The 21752-nt window shown below is 39.3% G+C and overlaps 1 protein-coding gene across 4 annotated transcripts in view; it reads right to left on the bottom strand.

The window, feature by feature from the left end:
* foxp1b (forkhead box P1b) overlaps positions 1–15963 on the bottom strand; it is a 145422-nt gene extending 129459 nt beyond the window's left edge. For 3 of the 4 annotated variants that reach the window (XM_063474760.1, XM_063474759.1, XM_063474757.1), the window contains exons 1-2: positions 15868–15963; positions 11633–11708 (exon numbers count right to left, since the gene is read on the bottom strand). The gene's annotated coding sequence lies outside the window, so the exon portion shown is untranslated. Of the gene's footprint in view, positions 1–11632; positions 11709–15661; positions 15724–15867 lie in introns of those variants that run through there. The other variant, XM_063474758.1, reaches the window with a different exon arrangement.
* Between the last annotated feature and the right edge of the window lie 5789 nt (positions 15964–21752).

The raw sequence follows: 21752 nt of genomic DNA on the forward strand, positions 1-21752 counted from the left end.
CAGTGCAGCTCCCAGTTAATTGGCCTGCTCTATGAGAAAGCGTGTTAAAAACCAAATCTATAACTCTGTGTGTGGAGCGGTGTAGCTTTCCAACCAGACACAACAAACCACAGCCCAAACGTCCCAGCTCCTCATAATTCACCAGTGTGGAATTCAACTAACCCCATTAGTGCGACTGCTGTTTCCACAGGCCGTCCACATTCCTGGGCCTACCATTGGCCCAAGATAAGACCCTTCTGATTACTCTGTTGCATGCCTGTCATTACTCACAAAAAAATGTTGATCCCAACAGACAGCCCCCTCATGGATTGATGGCTCCTCTATTGTGTCCCCATGCCCTTCAATTGAAGCACTTGCTTTCAGACGGTCCCCTAACTTCAAGTTTGACGACAGAGGGCAGTCTGTGACTTCGGCCAAGGATTGCTGCCAAGTTTGCCACATCAAAAGTACAGCACTCAGACTTCAGCAGCTTCATGAGAAGATCCAAATATGATGGGATTTACGCGCTGTATCACAAATTTCATGAGCTCTCGAGCGCTCTTATGATTTGATGTTTAAAAAACTATTTGGCCAAAAGCTGATAATGATATTTTCCAGTCTTTTTATTTTGTATCTATTTAGTTATCTCTTTGTTCCTGGTAAACAAGGACATCTCCTTTTCGAGAAATAACATACTACTCGACCACAATATCCTGGTTATTTCTGGTTATTTATCTATATGCTAATACTAGTCAGCAGTGCCAAAATTGACCTAAATTCATAATCAGACTATATATCAGTGCATCCATACATCATACAAAAATATCAGAAATAACTTTCTATGAATGTAACTATACATTATGAGTAAGCAACTTTATGAGCAAACAACCAAAAGTTATATTTCATCCTCCTCTAGACGTACACTCAAGCTTGCTCTGTCACCCAGGACTACTTAAATCTTCCGACACCGTGAGTCAGACATATCTATGAGGCCCATGTGTGAACATCACTGCTGCCTTGAATGTGTACTGTGTAAAGTCTGAAATTCAAGGGAAGGGTTCAGTAAGATACATTCAAAGTGAGATGGCTCTCTGGTTTAGTGTAACTTAAAATCAGCTAGAGTCAAGTCACCGACTGGGCCGCAGAGCAGAGACTGGGACACTGGCGGTGAATCGGATCAATGGCCTGACCCATTAAGTCACAGCACTCCCAGCACCTCATTTAATAAGAGGCGATCTTTGGGAACACCCCTAGCTGACCCATGCTACCGGGGACCATTACAAGAGAGTGGTGTTTCAGGACCAACGCCCACTTGACCCGGTAGCGTAAAGACACCGAGGAGATCCACATGATTTAAACTCCTCCCTAAGACGTGCTGACAAGGTTACAGGGTCAACACAGACATTAACAGGTCAGTGTGTGGCCCACTTGGGAACAATTACTCCCAGTCACAGCTAAGTGGACACTTGATTGAACACGACGGAGGCAGGACACACTTCCCACAGATAACAATCCCCAGAGCCATTTAGGATAAAAAGCCCTTGTGATACAGCCTTTATGGACAAAATTCATCTTCCTTTTCCCTTTTAAAAGAATGTGAGAGTGTGATAGAGAGCCATTCTCTGGAAGAGATGAGTCTCTCAAAGCATTACCATTTTCTAGCAATACTAATAGCTGCTTATGACAAAGAAACAATTACAAGGTGACTGGGATTAAAAGCTAAACAATGTTAAGTTTTCATTTTTCTTGCAACACTCAGAATGCCCAAATTTATAAGAGCAGCAAATGAGACCAAAAGTAAAAGGGCTTAAGATAGTGACATAGATTTACTATTTCCTGATAAATATCTCTAATTAACTATGTGAGTGTGCAGTTTGTTATGATATTCAACCTTTAGCCCACTAAAAGTTTGCCTTTCTCACCACAGTGACTAAAACTTTGCTTCAACTTTGGTTCAAACATCTGGTATGTTACGAGCACACGCACTAGCAAATACACTAATAATGTGCAGCTTTGACATATACTGTAACGGAGAAAAAAAAACTATTCTGAGGTATCACTTGCAAATAAAATAGCACACACAGGTTATGTGGATCTCTGGTAAAATGGTCACTCTTGTCCTATAGTCTCTTTGCACACAAATAGGGCTTATCGATTCCCGAACACATTTCCCCGCATTTGCATAAGCTGTGTGTTGTTTGTGGTATTGTTTCTTTTTTTCCACAGGCTTTGTTTATTTATTTCTCTATGTTAGAAAATCGGTTCCACATTGTCCCTCGATCTGCAGCAGTGGCTGGCGCTGCAGCTGTTAGTTGTTAGTGACTGGAGATGACACAGTTCACCACTTCTCCAAAAAGCCAGCAAGCCCGGAGACCCGCACAGCTGCAGAGTGAGAGGAGAGGAGAGGAGAGGAGAGGAGAGGAGAGGAGAGGAGAGGAGAGGATCTCTCTCCTATTTCTTTATTCCACCCTTCACCAGTGCATCTTCCATTTCACTTTGGACCCCGGAGAACGAGCCGTGCTAACCAAAGAATTCGGCCCAATGAGACAACATTAACCCATTTGTACACGCAAAGTGCAAAAGCAACAGGCTCACCAGCTGACCTAATGGTTGTTGTGGCAGGGCTTTATTCCCTGGGACCGTTTTGTAACCAAGTGGGCACCATGTGAATACCATCTGTGTACCACTTATTTAAAGCTGGCAGAGGTCCCGTGGCAGCCAATCTGGCAATGAGAAAAAGGAAATAAATTGCATCATTTACTTAACATGCATTTACTGTTGTACCTGTTAAAAGCCCATGACTAAATAATTTTTTTTCTCGTGCCACCTTTTTCTTTCAGCCAAAATTGTGTTTTATGTGTGACAAACCGAGCAACTGTCAGCGGGCTGATAAAGGAGGTTTTTCAAGATGTTAACCACATGAAATCACATTTGCCACCAAGTATATTAAGAGCCCTAAATCCATTTACACCAAAGAAATCTCCAAGTGCATTATGCACTTCACAGAACCCATAAACAGACAATAAACATATTGTAATTATAATGCCAACTCTTTAATTACGTGTGTCATTTGGGAATGGTCGAGCTTACTAATTGTCAGAGTGATGTGAAAGGACTGGGGGAGGCTAGAAGGAGATCAAGCCTCAGGCCCCAATGAGAACCATATTCCCCACTCTCCAAGCGTGTTAGAAGGCAGAAAATTCAATTGGCATGGTTCCAAAGAAGAACAGTCCAAACAGCCTTAATCAGCAGGGACAAACTCCATGCAAATCATTTACATTAGCACGAGTGGAGAAAGCAGAAAAATATCTGTGGTTTCACTCTCACAACATGAAAGCAAGGAAACTCCTTTGCCTCCTGTAACTTCAGTAACAGGGCTCTTTATATCAGAAACATGCCTTTAGCTGCCACTGACCAAATCACCATCTAAAGAAACAAAAAAAAAAAAAAAGGAGGATAAAATACAAGGCGCCTATGTTTACTCCTTATGTGGAGGTGTCCTCAACACAACATAATTAGCATATTAACAGCAACAACTCTGTGGCTGTAAGTGAATTATCACTGCATATGTTTTCTTATTTCCCAATATTGATACTGACAATGTTATAGTAAATAATACAGCGCCTGTTAATCGTTCTCTCAATAGTCAGCCCGTAGCCACCATCTGATAAAAATCATCCACCTGTCATCTGATCAAAAACAACTTGCTAACTGCAAAAATGTTCAGGTGGATTCTGGTGGTGCATTCTACATTATTGTTTTGAAAGACTTCTGACATCAATCACAGGGCAAACCGAATGGAAGTGTCATCACAAACCAAAACATCCTGTACTGAATAATTTGAGGTGAATACTCATTTACCCTCGTGGTTTTATTTGTGTGTTTAAAAAATCAAATAGAAATATATTTATTTCTGGCAGCTCTACACTAAAGTTTCTCTTCATGTGTCAGCTGACACATTCAACGACACATGCTGATATCTATTCAGTATGAATAAACATTTTAGATGATGCTGCAGGAGTGCTTTGAAACTCATTTTACGGGTGTTTTAACTGTTTTTACTCTAGGCTGTCACAGGAAAATAGTGCATCTATTGCAATTAAATGCTCAAATCTGTGCATATCACCAATTAGAGAAGGAAATATCGTATTTAAAAAGCAGTGGAGAACAAGTTAAACAACATTTTATCTGTTATCTTTAGAGATTCAGGGTTTGTTTGGACATGATCAGAGCCACTTCTGATGTTCACTCCATTTCTTCAGGGGTTTTGCTTGTGTTTTAGGGACTGGAAAGTTTACAGTAAAAAATAAAAATGAAAAATAAAAATAAATAGGTCCATTCTGTCAGCAATAATAGTTTGTTTAGACAAGAACTTCTGTTCTGATGTCAGGAATACAGTGGACCAGAGTCCAGACAAGAAGTCAATTGCCGTGAACAGCCTGTGATACTAACATATGCTGCATATGGCAGTGAATGCGGTGAACAGAGATCACTGAGTGAAATATTCATTCTCTAAGTACAGAGCACCCTGAAAACACTTTGTGAGATGACATCTTCAGATGAATCATCAGCCAAGAAAATGTCAGTTAGACTATGAGAAACTGTCTCCACCATTGTTTACATATTGACTGGCATTATGTGGTTGACCCTGATGAGAACAACTCACAGTCTCCGATGGCATGATCTCACTTGGTGGAAAAAAAGCTGTCACTGTGATGGTCACTGGTAGGAGGGTGTGGCGTTGCAATCAATGAAGGTGGAGGGATTTGAAGGCAAAAACAAAACAAATCTATTATTGCTTCTAGAGCATGAAATCATGCATTAGCTAATCCTGTACTGAAACAGTCAATCCTGCACCAGTTATTCTAAAATTTATTGCTCAAATTGTTCTCACCTCTGCTTTTTCCATTGCTCTGTCTATGCGAGGTTGAACTAAACACTTCACTGTGCCCTGGAAGGTCTTTTAAACAGGATCACTATTGATAAAAGAGATCAGAGTGACTGAGTGAAAGAGAAAGCGTAGATGTAGGATTCAGAATTTTCATCTACTATCCATCTCATATTCTAATGCAGCCATTATGCTCTAAAAAGAGACTGCTCATCTATTCATTTTATAGGGCATTTGCAAAAAAGATGACACTGCAAGAGGGTTTGTCAGAGTGATTAAAATTCTTTGAATTAGCCCTTCAATCTCGGCATACAATTGCATATAAAGTACACAGAAATGCACTCAAAAGCCTGGCCCGGCTCCTCTCTGTAGCAGGATATGAAAAGATTGATTTACTCATTTCTCACTATGAGTTGTTTTCAGTGTGAGAAATTGATCGGTCAACACATTAAAACCTTGTACATCATGCACCCCTTACGCACAACATGAAAAGGCTTTCAGAAAAATATCCAATAACTCAAAACTGCTAATTGCTTAAGTTACATTTACAGCATTTACAACAGGTGCAGAAATTTTTAGACAAAAGGCTGTAAACTATAAAATGTAAATTGTACCAGCCGTGAGCTAGAGGGAAAGCAACCGTGGAGCATGACACTGAATGTACTTTGATGTCTTTTGCCAGTATCGCTCTTATTAGTCTTACATTTCACAATGTCTGGACTTTTAGTCAGTTTTCACACACTGCAGAAAAGCACAACTTGTGTGAGACTCTGGACCCAAAGAATATCTAGAATTCCTTTATAATATTTTCTAGAGTACATCTAGATGATTTTCACCTACTTTTCTAATTTGATTTGACGAGTGTTTCAAAAAGTATGAAATGAAATGATCAAGAGTACAGATACGGATGCAAAACGGAATCACTGCTAAAGTCAGGCTAAGCTCACATCCATCCATAGCCTTTTGAGTAATCACGCTAAAAATAGAAAAACAAATAAATAGAGAAACAAAACCAATCACAAGCCCACCTTGTGTAGGTGGTTTTAGTAACACAGCAGATGTGAATTATGGTTACAATTCCCCCTTCTATTCCTGTTGAAAAAAAAGTTGCCAGAAAGTGTTTTTGCAGAACGGGAAGTTGAAAGGACATCAATTCAAGTTAAAAACTCTGTGTGAAATTCTCAGCATATGACTTCTTGAGTTATGACGAGACATTAGTTTCGAGAGGCCTCGACTTTTGATTTCTGAATTCCAAAATTTAGTCATTTACAGCCTCGAGTCCAAAGTTAAGCAAATTATCCAAATACGTTCAGTGATTCTATCAAAAGTATTACAGGTATATACAGTGAAATGAATAATACATACGTGTGTGTGTTTTGTTTTTGTTTGTTTGTCTGGTAGGAAACCTGGCATGGGAAAAGAATTTGGTTGCTTTTTTATGCACACTGTTTCATGTGTTGTAAGCTTGACCGGTACATAAGTCACTATAAACACAAAGTCAGCCTTTGGCGTTCCCAGCGTCACCTTTTGCAGAGACTGCGACCTGAAAGTGACGTGCTGTTCACATCACTCCTTAAGTACACAATTAGACTTTTTCTCATGCTTTTAACTCTACTACCTGGAACAAAATAAGCAACAAATAGGTTTCAGTTCTAGTTTAGTTTCTCTCTGTGACTCACCCACTCATTCTCTTGTTCTCTCTCCATCTTTTTTTAGACCAGCTGCATTACCCAAGTCCCCATTCACATCAACTGCAATTGCAGATTTATGAGAGATATTTAAGAGCTTATGTAAATCTTGTAAAGAAGCTGATCGCTAAGGTCTGTCCTTTTTTACAACTACTTTTTGCTGCTGTCTTTTTCTTGCCACCGTAAACACTCATTTTGTTCACAGGTCACGTTTTACAAATGAGCTATGTGCCTGTTGTTCTAGCGTGCTGTTATGTCACCTGAGCACAATGTGCATGTGCGCGCTTACTGTCAAGAGAGAAAGCCGACTGGTCTTAGGAAACAGAGAAATACTGCCATTGAAATGCTGCTACAGCATGTTCTACACGATTCAGACAGCACTGAAGATACAATAAAAGTACATTATTTAAACTACATTACTATATTTTGTTTAATTTTATTAAGAGAGCGCTATTCCATAAATTATATACCTGAACAAACTGCTACAGGAGAAATAAAACCAGCATATGAATAGATCAACAGCTAATTTCATGACACCAATTTCATGAAACGCTATTAGTGTCACCCCCACATACTAAACAAATCAACCAAATGTTTACTTACATGATGATATAACAGTACTGTAGCATTCGTCTCAGGATTAACAACTCTGATAGTAACTTTGCGGTATTGACACTGCAGGGTGACATAGCCTGCATTCAGATTTCAGGGTACAGATTTGACCAAGTTCACCTCCGGTCCATTTTACTGTGCCACTTGCCGTGTATAACACTATTACACGTTGTTAGTGCACTGCTTTGTTTGCTGCCATTTGATTACTTTTTGCAGGATAACCGACAGCCACTGCGGTTGTCGCCTCCCATCGAAAAGGGACTTTACACACGTTTGCAACCTCTGATGCTGAGCCGCTCTGTGAAAGCCACAAATGTATCATACCTGACAAGGATCTCTGTGTGGATCTCGACTTTACACCTGATAAACACAAACCCGGAAATATTATACAGACTGGGAGTCTAGAACAAGTCAAATATGAGACTAAAATTATTTCAAAACAACTGTAGCTGTAGGAGTGTCAACGTCTGGTTTTTTGTTTCCCGCCGCAATTCAGCAACTTTGTGTAAATTGCAAACTTGCGTTTTGAAGAAACGCCAAACTCAGACATGTTTAGCCAGTTGGCTACAATGAAATTAATAATAATTGCTTTGTGGACGTGGCTGGGACTTGAGTTCATTGTGGCTTTTTGGTATTTAAAATATTATTGAAAAAAGCCTCAATGAAACAACAGCTAAAAATAACTTAAATCTTTTTAAACATTATTAAAAAAAACAAGTAAATACTTGAAACTGGCAAATACTGTTGCACACAATGGAAATATTAAATAGGAAATTATACACTGTTTTCCCACAATCTCCTTTTAATTTTTTCATTATTATCTTGCTATTCATATCTTAGTCATTTAAATGATAATTATTTTATAACAAATAACGTTATTTTAAAAAACTGGGTGTAGACTTCATTCAATTTGTCTAAATTCATTTGTGACAGTATCATCTGAAGACACTATACTGTGGTAAAATGTAACTTTGTGTAACTTTGCTTTGTTTACAAAAAAAAGAAAAAAAGGAATGATGCATAAAAAAACATCATCCAGTACTACCAAAGTTAGCGATATCAACAAAACTACTTTAATCACAAAAACAACAGTGTTTATCTAGTCAGCACATGCAGCAAATGGCTATCCACATTATCTGCTTCAACACATAATTCCAGTCCTGGCTAATCTATTGACCAAAATGATTAAAGAAATAACTCCTGTGAAAATAACCATCTCCAACTGAGTGGTTTGGGAATGGAGCCCCACCCTGTTTACAACACTGAGAACAAAAACAAACTCCCTCCAAGGAGTCCAGGCAAATGCAAGTCACACACTCCAACCAATACAGGCAAACAACAACAACATCTGAGGATCTACTGGGAGAGCGGGCTACCAAACAACAGCAGCCTGCACACAAACAAGGTGAGCGTTTCGAACTGTCAGAGGGAGTGAACTGGAGACTGAAAGAAAGTCTGTGTGTTTGAGAGAGAGAGAAAGCGAGACTCGGTGTGAAAGTGGAATTGAGTAGCAAAAGAAAAGTCAAATACCACCCGCGCCGCCCCAGTCTCAGGTCAACTGAATCATCAGGAGTCAGGGAAGATACCGTCACCGCTTTCCATGAATAGCTCACAAAACCACATCAGAATGACTTCACCGAAGCAAAAACAATAGTTTGAGAACACTCTTCCTCAATATCCAGGGGACTCTGAATGAAGAAGTAATGAATCTCAGTTAACAAGGCCATTATCAGTGAGAGAGCTACATCATCCCGATGGACTACGGATCCATAAGGCCCTTACGTCCACTGGCCTTTTATTGTCGCTATTATCTCCTAAGGTATGCCATTAACAATTGTACAAAAAAAGATGAAAGTATCGTGTGTTTGATCTCACACTGTACATCATCATAGTAAACAATGAGGCTGTATAAGGGACACAGGCCCAATTAGCCATCTCTGCTCTAAGCTGTCAAGTGTTTAAACAGCTTGCTAGGATGATAATAGTAACCTGCATACTTTCATCTGTGCTCCAGACTCATCAGCATGGTAGCACCTTTGCTTAAGCGCTGCACTGCATCTTGGGTAATTACTGCTTCCCAATTACCTCCCAGCTGGTAAATATATATCAAATAAACAAGCAACAACCCGTCAATTAGGAGCGCCGTTTCATAATGGGGGTACAAAATGATGTTTTATGCAGAGACAGAGGAAAGCAGAGAGAAAGGGGTAGCATTCAACATCAAAGTGAACTTGTATCTGTTAACTGCACTTACAGTACATCTGAGCATAGCAGTTTGTGAAATAATTAAATCACACATGTTTACAACTAGTATGAGACTCTAATTAAAGGTATTTTAATTGCAAACAGGGTGAAAAAATACAGCTTGTGGCGGTGCAGTTGACTGAGAATGGACTTAAAAATGAAATGTGGCCTTTTCTTCACAGATGAGTGAAGTGGGACAGTAACATTGTTGAATTCAAAGGCAAGGAGAACAGCTGCAGCAACAGTCTGTCAACAAAATTTGCATTGCTGCTCTTTCCTCATCTCCATTACTCTCTCCTGTCTCTCCTCAAGCCCACGGAGCTGCCGGCTCAGATCTGAGTACTCTGATGGCTTATCACATAGCGAGCAGCAGGCTAAGCCGGAGTGATGCGCCCAAAAGACATGATCAAAGCGCACCAACTTTCCACCCAGCAATGATGATGGAAGAGCAGGCTCTGCCATGTTATGTTTCTTATTACGCTTGGACTGGCAAGTGAAAACACAGCGAAGAAGTCAAAGATGAGGCCCTGAAAAAAATTTCTCCTGCAACCTCATTTTATATTTTTATTATTTTATTTTTTCATATCCCTACTACACTTACAGAGGCTTAAATAGTAGTCTGTGACATTTTCCTATCAAGAAATGTCAGTTTTGCTACTCTTATTCCCACAAACCATAGTATTGATCTAATCTACAAGCAAGCTCTGAAAGCTTTTATTTTGAAGTGCTAGAGATCCAGCTTTGGATAGGTTTTAAGATTTACACAGTGCGATTCAAGTAAAGTCTCCTTTTCTTCTGCATGAACAGAGAAATCTGTGCCATAGCATGAAAAGCCACCAAAGATAAAAAGTGAAAATTACAGCGTGGCAACACAAGAATCAAACTCTTCACAAACAGACAAACTACATCGCAGATCTAACCACATGGCTCAACTGAAAACGGATTCTTAGTGAAGGCAGCTTAAAGATACTAAACCACACAAGTTGTCACTGACGTATTGAAAACATATTTTTTTGCCTTTTTTAATTGCAGTTATGATTTTTCACATTGTATTGAGTCACATCTACGTTAGATAAATATCACAATTCCTACACCAGTGAAACTGGCTGACTTTTTAACACCCTGCATCATATGAGCTCTGGAATTACAACACAGCTGACCCTTTTATCTCAACAGTAACCATTAAGGATGCACCCAATCACCTTTTTTTCCATTATACCATGTCCTAATTTAACACCGTTGGTGGTTAGGTGTAAATAAGATGCATTGCTCACTGTGAGAAACAGAGTGGGACTGTATAAGACAACATTGGTCTCGACTCAGACACTGCTTTCCAGACCTGGTAAAATAAAATGTAACAAATAAATACATCAATTTTACTGACTTTGTATTTTTATGCATAAAATAGTAAATAAAAATGGGACAAAAACAAATACAAAGTTTAGAAATCGTGTTCATCTTATTCATCTTTTGCACTAGTTTAATCTCACTTCAGTGTAAGCAGCTGTTATTTATGGTCATGTATAGTAGTGTAGTTTCACCTTTCCTCCACTCAGTCTGAGTGCACTTTATTTTACTGCTCCTCACACACACACACGCACACATGTTTACATGGAGTGGAGAGGGGATACGAATGAAGTGAAAAATATTAAAAGAGCTGGCAACAACACTTAATGTTACCACAAGTGCAGTAAACACAAAACATAAAAACAATGAGAGTGAGCAAGAGAAAGAAAGCATCACTGCAGTTTTTCAGTTGCGTCAACTCAGCTGACTACAGTTTGCAGGTTATCTTCAAATTTTGGCAAACATAGCGATGAAAGCTATTGACATAACTAGCGTGAAAACCCCCCAAACTGCTGAGATTTTCCTGTTAGCTTATTCCATGCTACTTTAGCTCTCTGCTTGCACCTGATTCACTGCTGCTGATATATGGCATAGTAACTTAGATCATATTGCTGTCATTGACGGTTGAGTCAGGTTTCGACGTCAGGATTTTCCTGATATTCTATCCAAACATTAAATTAGTTCATCTGTGATTACGGTTTTATCTTTTTTTCTGCAGTGACAAGCAAAGCAACAAACGTTAGGGTCTACATCACTTCACACTGTCAGGAAAAAATACTTATCTGCAAGACAAATCACACAGAGAGAGGCTTCAAATCATAAGTCAGTGTCTACACAAACTATGGAAGTTTTAACAGAGTTGAGAACCACTTACAGATCTGATGTCACAAACTGTCACAAGTGGCTTTAGATTATTCTCAGAGCTGGCTTCACTTCCTGTCCATGTTGTCCTGGAATGACAAACAGAACAACACGTTTTTATCTAGGGGGTCAGTAAACAACCTATATACACTCAAAACACACACATATGTGGTACATCTTTAGGTAGTGTATAAAACAAATATACTATTATGTTGTTATTACACTGGCAAATATTAATAATAAACATATTTCTATCATAATGTTACACTGATGTTAAGGTCACAGCTATTGAGTAATGTGTGAGTAAATTTGTGAGCAAAACAAACCGGGATGTTGCAGAAATACGGTTCATCGACACAAAAAAGATTAAATTCAGCTGAAGATGTGAGTTAATCTGTGTGAATGATTATCAATACATTTTGGAGAAAAATCCCTAAAAAATGATATTATCAGCCCAACCGTGCAACATCATAAACACACACACAGACTGGACAGCTGATAGAAACAGGTGCTGAGGTTCAGCCTGGCAGCTGAGCACAGCTTGCAGCATATGTCTGAGCCCCTCATGTCTGGAGCAAAATGTTTGTAGCTTACCTGCATCCTTCCCCAAACCTTCTGTGGTGGTGCACTACAGAGGAAATTCTGATTTTTAAGCTACTGCATTGTAAGAGGCTAACTCGAGAGAAAAACATGGACTTGTAGGAATAAGAGCACAATTATCATATTAAACTGTTTGGATATTCGTAGAAGTCTACCAGCAACAATTCATAGCACTGTCTATTCATTTTTTTATAAGTAGCCAAATTTGGAATATTTTGATTATTTACTAAAAATATATAGATGTGGACGGGTTCCGCTGCACTCCTAAAAACATCAGTGTCCCTTTTCTTAAATTTTGCTTTCTCTTATGTGATTAAAACAAATACATTTTATTTTGAAATCCAATGTAAAAAGGTCATCTCTAACTTCCTGAATTAAACAAGTGTTTTTAAAAAACACCATAGAGGATAAAGTAAATATTCTTATATATTTAAACAGCTCAAGCATAATTTATTTCCCAGCAATAAACAGGCTGTGCTCCAATGTTGCACTGTATTCCTGAAACACAACACCAGTAGTAAATTCATTTTGTAACTCAAGTTAATTGATTGTAATTGCATGCTCTCTCTCCTCCCATGCAGGCGGATGACATTTTTTTGTCAGCATCCCTCCCTTTATTAAGGACAGATGACAGTAGAAGACAGTAATTAATGGCTGCCCAAGTTAATAGCCATCCTGAGCGTTTTGGCAGTCTCCATAGAGACCGAGGAGCTGCGCAGAGCTCACCTGAAGCTGTCCACTCTCTGACCAATCGCCTTTGCTGTCACAGAGAACAGTCTGCCAGGGGCTGCGCCACAGGGGCCGGGACACACTAACCTTTACCCTGGAAATATTGTTCTGCTTTCCTTTGTTATCCATTCATGTAACACAGCACTAATGAGCATGCTACACTCATATTCATATTGCCGGTACTCTTCTCCCCCTTTTGTGTCGTGTGAATCAAACATGCAAAAATCACACGACAAATTCATTTACCAGAAAATTCCCTTTTATTCATCTGTCACTTGTCTTGGTTTGTGGAAAAAAAAAAAAAAGGTTTCGAGCAACTGGTTTTGAGGGCGTCTTGTAATCTGCAATCAAATGAGGGGTGAAGCAGGCAAATAAATCTGAAGGAAACAATATAGTGAAAGCAGAACCTTATTCCCACACTGGACCCGAAAATAACTCTCCTTATCATTCAGCTGCGAGCTCGGGTGCACAGTCAGTTTACAGCCCCTCTGTACCCAGCACAGGGTATTTCAATGTGTGTTCACAAATACTGAGCCGTCAGATGAAAGAGAGGGCCGCTCCACTCAGGGATGGGAGTCCTCGCACTGAATGCATGAGTGACTGATTACTTTCTTACCAGCTGAACCTCGGCTCTCTACAAAGAAGAGCCTTACCCCAAGCCTGAAGAGGCCAAACTAGTAACAAGGGCTTTCCAAATTATACAAAATCACAGATTGGTGTGTTAAGCATCTTGCGTCATTACAATGCATACAGCTGCTCTTCCTCAAATTTCAAGCTATTTTTTTAAAACCCCCCCTCGCCAACTCAATTTATTCAGTTTCAGTACGGAGCAGGAAAGTACAGTCTTTCTCGTTTGTAGACGGAGGCGTGGGGGACACACTTAGGTCGTTCCCATCAGAAACAGCAGAAGGTTGAACGTCTGTATGTAATAGCCGTGTCAAACAGCAGGCCCTGGAAAAGTTGCAAAGAAAGTTCATCCTGAGTTTTTCTCTTTTTTTTTTGGAAACCTGGGTCAGCATTTGCGAAGGTCCATTTCTGCATAAGTGAGCACACAAACCCCAGTGCCTGTTCAAATAGTCTGCAGCTCTCTCTCAGGCAGCTCATGACAACAGCCCAGCAGCAGCACTGTTTGATCTCCAATGTTTTCCTTAATCTGGGTTGTCAAGGTTCGCTTGTTGGAGGCTGTTTACTTTACTTCTCCTACAAAAAAGTGTTTTTTTCCCCTCAGACAATGACTAATCCAAAGACCAAGAAGGAGGGAGCACTGCCAGCAATAGTTGTTAAAGCTGCAGTTTCCCTTTTGTAAAATTTCAGATAGTTTTAGTTGCCAGCTGCAATCTTACTGTATGAAACATTAGGGCAAGACTTTATTTATTTATGTTTATTTACTTTAGTTATTAAAAAAAAACTATAATAATTTTGGCACAATGTTAATTCTGCCTAATATTAAAAATTAACACAGACTGAGTGTATCAGATAATTTGTTTATTAGTTATCCACTGTTGTATTTGTAAATAGTGCTTATTTGCCTGTAGTACCCCTGTTATAAAATACACGTTAAAATAATTTAAAAAAATGTTTTAACGTGTTTGCAATAGGTGAGCTTAAATGCTACAGTACTGTACAACATTCCTTTGCACAAATAATAATGTTATTGTCTATTAGTTTAAAAAAAAGTTTAACTACACTATTGCAACAACTTGACCTTCAATTATTAAATTAACTAACAAAATAATCTCCATTTTCCGTACAGTGATCGCAGCTCCAGCCAATTTACATTTATGAAAATGTTCAACTGTAACCCACAGCACATCTTATTCAACACAACCTTTGTCTCACATCCTGTGGAAACCACTATAAAAGTTGAAAAATATAACGTTCAACACTTTCAAAGCGCTACTTTACGTTACCACAGCCATAATTAGGAATTAACTCCGTAATTCCTTTGTGTTAATGAAACGTTACGAAATGAATATCCGCTTTTATTTGTGTTGGGTACACAGCCTTACCGCTGAGCAGGGAAGCCACACCGAAAGAACACGCTTGAATAACTCAACTGATGGACAGCTAAATAAAAGTAATGATAACTTTCAAAGTTGAGGGCTTGCTACACTTCTGACTTCCTCCGGTCTTTCTGAGTTTGGAGCACAGCTAACACGTGGGGGGAAAGCTCCATCCCTGGTTTCACTCCAAAGAAATCACGGCACTCAAAACTTCCCCTTCACCGTGTAAAGTTTAACAAAAAAAACCAACTTTTACAGCGCATCCTTAATAGGTAGCGTGGTAATTACGGTTGTTAGCGGCCATTGCTAAGCAGCACGTTATAAACATGTAGCATTCATTTTGAAAATACTTTTTGGACGAGAGGTGCATTTCCCCCCGGGGTCTCACGGGTAGCCTCAACTAAGTTAGAAACCCAACTTTTCCCAAAAAAGAAAAAGAACAAAAAAGCAGAGGATAAATATAGAGTCGTAAAGATATTCTTGTAAAAGCCGCTCGGTACAGCTGCATTAAAACGGCGCTACCTATCGCCCTACATTATAATAATACAGGTGTTTATTTATTTCGCTATTTGTAACAATTCGGCAAACAGCAAGACAAAACCGAGACAAACTCGGTGCGAGTATCCGAGTGCAGCTGCAGCAGCCGCAGCAGGTATCTAGACACGAAACAGCAAAGCTAACGTTAACATTAGAATAGTAGTGAAACTTACCAGAACGGAAAAAAAACGCTTTACAGCAGCTAACAGGGCGCACGCGGAGGGTACCGATTCGCTAGTATGAGATAACGAAGCCGTGCACGCGAGCTTGTGTACCGAGAATGCGTGCAACAACAAATCACACAGTAAACAGTGAATATTACTCCGCCCGGGAGGTGGAGGGGGGGGAACTAACTAAGTAACTTAAAAGATAATCTTACCGAGGGCGTCGAAATAAAGCGAAATGTGGAGTTTCACACTCGCTGCCTGCCAGTCTGTCTCGCAGGAAAAGGCACGAGCTCCTTGCTTAATGTTCTTATTAGATTTTAACACGCTGTGAAAAGAAGGAGGAAAAAAAGGAAGAATCGCTGATTTGGATGTTGTTGTTTTGATCTTCCAAATCCGTGACGTCATATCCACCTGAGGTAAACAACGTTCATTGCATTGCAGATCCTAACATCATAGTCACAAGTACATTTCAGTAGCACTTAGTAGCACTTAGTAGGTCCTTTCTATGGGGAAATGTAATGATATGCATTAGTTTTAGCTGAAAATGTGACAGGAGAGAGGGGGCTGTCAGAAAAGCTAAAATCTCTAAGCTCACTAATTATAACTGAGGCTGAATGAACTTCTATTATTTCACAAAAACTCTCCTGTCTTTTTTTATTATTATTTTACTATTATTTTTTCTGATCTGTGGTTCATCATAACTCTTCCAAAGCCTCATATAATAAAAAAAAAAGAGAGAAATGCTTTGACATACTCATCATAGATGTTTTAATCTCCAGCTTTGAGGAATTTTAAGCATTGGTGGTGGTGGTCGTGGTGGGAGGGGGGTTATAGTTTTGAAAATGACAGTATAGATAATCAAAGTCCAGGTTCTTTTCAGTATGGGCTGCATATCATTTTCTAACATGTAAGCCAGCTCCTCTGGATGTTTTAAAGGGAATGTCAGCACACCTACATTTCAACAAAGTTGTTTCACTGTTTGGAGTAACTGTTCTGCTTTAAAAGTTTTGCTCACTCTTACACAAAAGCAATTATACAAATGCAACCACAACTCAAATGCCCTGGAGAAGAGACTGGGAAGGTTTAAGTGTCCAGTTAACGCTGAGTGTAAGGCAGCATTAATGTGCCCTCAGAAAATACTCTGAATTTCTTTGATTCATTCCTCTTTTTTGGCCTTGATCAATATTGGAGAAGCACAGCTCACTTCACTGTAAAGGACATTGCATTTATCATGGCTGCATCAGAGCAGAGTGCTGCTGATGGACCTCTGATGAGAGACTGTTTCTTAGTAGAGAGCGCCACCCTCTGGTAGCACACTGTCATGAGACGAATTACTCTAATATTTCCACTGAACAAACACTCGCATTTTGAGGTTATTGATATTTGACTTTGTATAATCAATCCCCCTAACAAAACATACACAATTTCATATCCACAAGCTTCTCTCATATTCATAATCCATTAATATATGCTTTTTTGTTTTGTTACTTAAGTCTTGGGATAAACTTTGTTATTTTAAATACCAGTGCAATGGGATGCTTCAACATCCCATTGCACTGGTATTTAAAATAATATAGCATTTAAATCTTTAATATACCATTACTAATGATGATAAAACTTTTTATATATGTTTTTTGCCTGGTAAGTTTTCCTGCGATTCACCAACTAGAGTCTGGTGTCTGTCACTGAGCGTAATACATATACTGCTCATTGACTTGGCACCAAACACTGATTATTCCACTTAACACAAATAAAAACACTGTGTCATGATCCTAATAATATTTCTGCGTTGCCTGCAGGAGGCTGCTATCTACAGTTCTGCACCTAAATGTCAGATTTCTTACTTCTTATGTTACTGAGAGACTGTCAGGCGACCTTCTGCCCTACTGCAGTTACCTCTGACAACATCAGCAGTGCACCAAATGTCACAGTGAGCTGACATTGTCCGTGTTACTTCATAGTGACAGTAACAAACAGGAAAATACAGCATTACCAACTACTTCCTGTTGTTTCTTGAAATGCTTCACATAAACTAGGTCTGTAAAGGCTTTAAACATTTAAGAAGAAAAACAAACAGGTTTCATTTTTAAAATAAAAGAGTTAAAGAGAGTACAATAAAGATCCCAATTTTGTTTGTGTTTTGTGTTTAGTTTTTATTAAATAAACTGTATCCGTAAAGTGTACAAGTGCAGGTTATAGAAAAAAGATGATGTTCTAAAAATGCTTTGTTTACAGTGTATGTATTATAGCATGTAGCTCGTGGGTGTTGTATAAATTTACAGCCCTTCAAGGCCAGATCACAAGACAGCTGTCCTTTGAGCAGTTTAGTTCAATTCATTTTAATTCAATTTCATTTGTATAGAACCAAATCACGAGGCAGAGACCCTACAATGATAGAGAGAAAACCCCAACAATCAGATGACCCCCTATGAGCAAGCAATTGGAAGAATCTCTTTTAAACAGGAAAAAAACAACAGCAGAACTAGGCTCAGGGAAGGGCAACCATCTGCCATGACGGTTGGGGATGAGGGGAAGAAAGCAGGACTAACTACATGATTTATCAAAAAGGAAAGCTTTAAGCCTAATCTTAAAAGCAGAGAGGCTGTCTCCTGAATCCAAACTAGGAGCTGCCGATAGCAGGATTTATGTGTTTAGCTATAATGTCGGGATCCTCTAAAACCAAAGTGTTCACAACTGAAGAAATAAAAACAATTACATGCAGGCAAATGGCCAAAACCAAAGATAAGATTTCACACAAGCGAGTATACGTCTCTGTGGTGCGCTACCTGTTGTAGCCTATAAGCATTCACAGACAGATCAGTCACTGTGGGCCCTAAAATGAAGAGCCTCCTGTGAGCCTACACTGCATTTCAGTTCAAATACTAAACTGTCAGACTCAAACTTTGACACCCAAAACATGCACATCTGGCTTTTGAATGTGTCTGCACTCTCGTTGTGATGCAACTACATGATCACCATAAAATTCCTATAGGAGTTGCACTTTACTCTGAGTTGTATTTTCTACAGCTTTTCATTTGATTAACATAAGGTTGTAAACATGATTGTCTGGTGTAATTAAAGATAAAAATCCAAATGTCTATAAAGTCTTATGGCGTTAATCTAACACACAATCCCAGCTTTCTATTCCTTCATGGGCTTGATCTGCATGTCAATACTGGATCTATGAGCTCAGCAGAGCCCAGCAGCCATGTGCCTGTGTCGGAATTTATTATCCTGTTTTGTTGGTGTCATGCTGGTGATGTGTCGCGCGGATTAAGGCCCCGACTTGATGGAGTGCAGTTACAAATTAATTGAGGATCACTATCAGTTACGTAACAGCCTCCCTACACATACGCGTGCACACAACAAAGTAATTAGCTTTCTGTTAATTAGGTAATTAAGCAAATGAATAGGAGCTCCTCTTGATTTCAAACGGGAGGGGCAGATGGCTTTCATACGGTGTTTTTCCCCTTGCTGCCGTGGGCTGTAGCATTGAAAGTGTGATGAAAGGAAGAGGACTTGAGGAGGAAGTGTACAGATAATGACCTATAAAGAACTGTTAAATGAATAAAAGGAAGAAGAAGAAGCAGGGGTTAGGTTACCAAAGACTGCCTCTGAAAATATAAATGGCAAGACTGCACCGGCCTTATATGTTTCCAAATTTTGTGAGCCAAAAAGTTAAATATATATACATATATATATATATATATATATATACATGTATGTATGTATGTATGTATGTATGTATGTATGTGTGTGTGTGTAAAATGTAGTTTTGGGACATTTTTTGCATCCTTTACTCAAGGAAAGCTGTAGTAGGGTGAGTTGATTAATGTTTTATAGCTTATAGATAAGTTCCTATGATGCTGCTAAAACATCCGTCTAGCCGTCCTTTTTCTAACAGTGGCCTGTGATATGAGGACACTGGCAGGGGATCCTTTGAGTCCTGTGGGATGTGCTGGTGTCCCTCTATAGATCAGGCTTGTTCTTGGGCATTCTATGGATGCTAAATCATATTAGGATATGGGAAGTTTGGAAGTTGTAATGTGCATTTCCAATTTATCTTGCTGGGGAGGCTGCTGCCAATGGGAAGTGGCACCGATTTGTTAGTGAGGTCTACTGAGCTAAGCATTTTTACCATCAGCATGTTTTTTGTTTTAAATCACACATAATGACCAGTGACTGGATCTGTCTGAGAAACCCAGGTACACACTCATACAACTCTTGGCTTTACCTACTAAGCTAAAGCCCACTGTCAGAATCGTAGGTGTTCAGTTTGGTTCAGCTTTCAGCTTTGAACCAGATGTCAGAAAAACGTAGAGTTCTGCTTTCTCCACACCTGGAGAAAGTTGTCTGTGCAATTATTGTCTCAAGGCTTGACTATTGCAATGCCATTCCCTCTGGTATAAATAGGAAGTTGCTCTTCATTTCAGAATCCAGCAGCTTGGCTTTTTAATAGAATTAGCAGACAGCATCACGTTATCCCCATCCTGACCTTTCCCTGTTGGTTTCCGGTACGATTTGGAAATGACTTTAGGATTTTACTGATTACGTTTAAAGTGGAGTCTAGATGCAAACCTTATCGCAGAAATGTTCATGCAATATGAGCCAGCTCAAATCCTTCGATCCTCAGGTGCAAGTTGAGACTTAAAACTCTAAAGATTAAAATGATTTTGCTATCAGGGCCCCTTCACTTTGGGATGACCTTCTGAGGAGATAAAGTTACCAACCAGCAACCAGCTTGAAAATCACATGTTAAAACACATTTTTCTAGGCATGTATTTCTTTGATTCCATTACCTTTGAGTATTCATTTTCTCCCTGCCTATCAAAGCACTTTGTATTTTTTTAATGGTGCTGTATTAACAATGCAGTTTTCTTTACTTTATCGAGCACCATATTTTACAAAGTGTAAGTCACCGCCTGCTGGTCATTTAAAAGAATGCAGATTTAAGGCACTGCACAGGCTTCAGTTTTAACCATTTACAACTTACCATGTTGTACTTGAACTCTATTTAAACTGTTAAAGCTAACCTAAACAATGTTGCATTTGGAATATACATCCACCCTTTAAGAAATGTTCATATACATCCATCCATCCTCTTTCAGGGTCACGGGGGGTGCTGGAGCCTATCCCAGCTGTCACAGGGCGAGAGGCGCTGCATGGACTGTTGTTCATATACAGTCCATATTAATTGGAAACATATCACACGTCTTTGCCAAACACATGCAATCATGAACCCACAAAAGCTTCCTTTCAGCTCTTTTAATGCCAGTGTGATAACAAAGACATTTGGTGTCACTGTTACCAGAGGAAGTGCTAACAAGCAGTCTTCTTGTCAGTAATTCACATTTTAGCAGGAAAATAACAACACTTATTATACACTCTCCAGTCACTTTCTTAGGTACACTAGTTTAACTGTTTAATGCAAATGTCTAATCAGCCAATCACATGGCGTCAACTCAATGCATTTAACCATGTCGGCACGGTCAAGATCCAAAACGGGGAAGAAAGGTGAGTTGAGTGATTTTGAACAAAGCATGGTTGTTGGTGCCAGACGGGCTGATCTGAGAATTACTGATCGACTGGGGTTTTCCAGTTTGTGGGTATTTTGATAGGAAGACAACAGTAGGGCGAAATAATTTGTTATAGCCCAAGGCATGCAGAAGAGCATCTCTGATTATATAAAACATTGTACCCTAAAACAGATGGGCTGCAGCAGCCGAAGACCAAACCGGGTGACAGTCCTGTCAGGAAACTGAGCCTACAGTTTACACAAGCTCACCAAAATTGAACAATAACAGATTGGAAAAATATTGCATGATCTGATGAGTCTCAATTTCTGCTGTGACATGTGCATGTTTACAATTTGATGTAAACGGCGTGAGAGCATGGATCCATCCTGCCTTGTATAACTAATTCAGGTTTGTGGTGGTGGTGTAACAGTGAGGGGGATATCTTCTTGGCACACTTTGGACACCTTAGTACCAACTGAGCATTGTTGCTGACCATGTCCATCCCTTTATGTCCACACTGTGCCCATGGCCAGCTACAAATAACTGTATAAACCATTTCAACTGGCTGCTCATAACAGGCA

The sequence above is a fragment of the Pelmatolapia mariae genome, linkage group LG5 (genome assembly GCF_036321145.2).
Source record: "Pelmatolapia mariae isolate MD_Pm_ZW linkage group LG5, Pm_UMD_F_2, whole genome shotgun sequence".
Classification (NCBI taxonomy): Eukaryota; Metazoa; Chordata; class Actinopteri; order Cichliformes; family Cichlidae; genus Pelmatolapia; species Pelmatolapia mariae.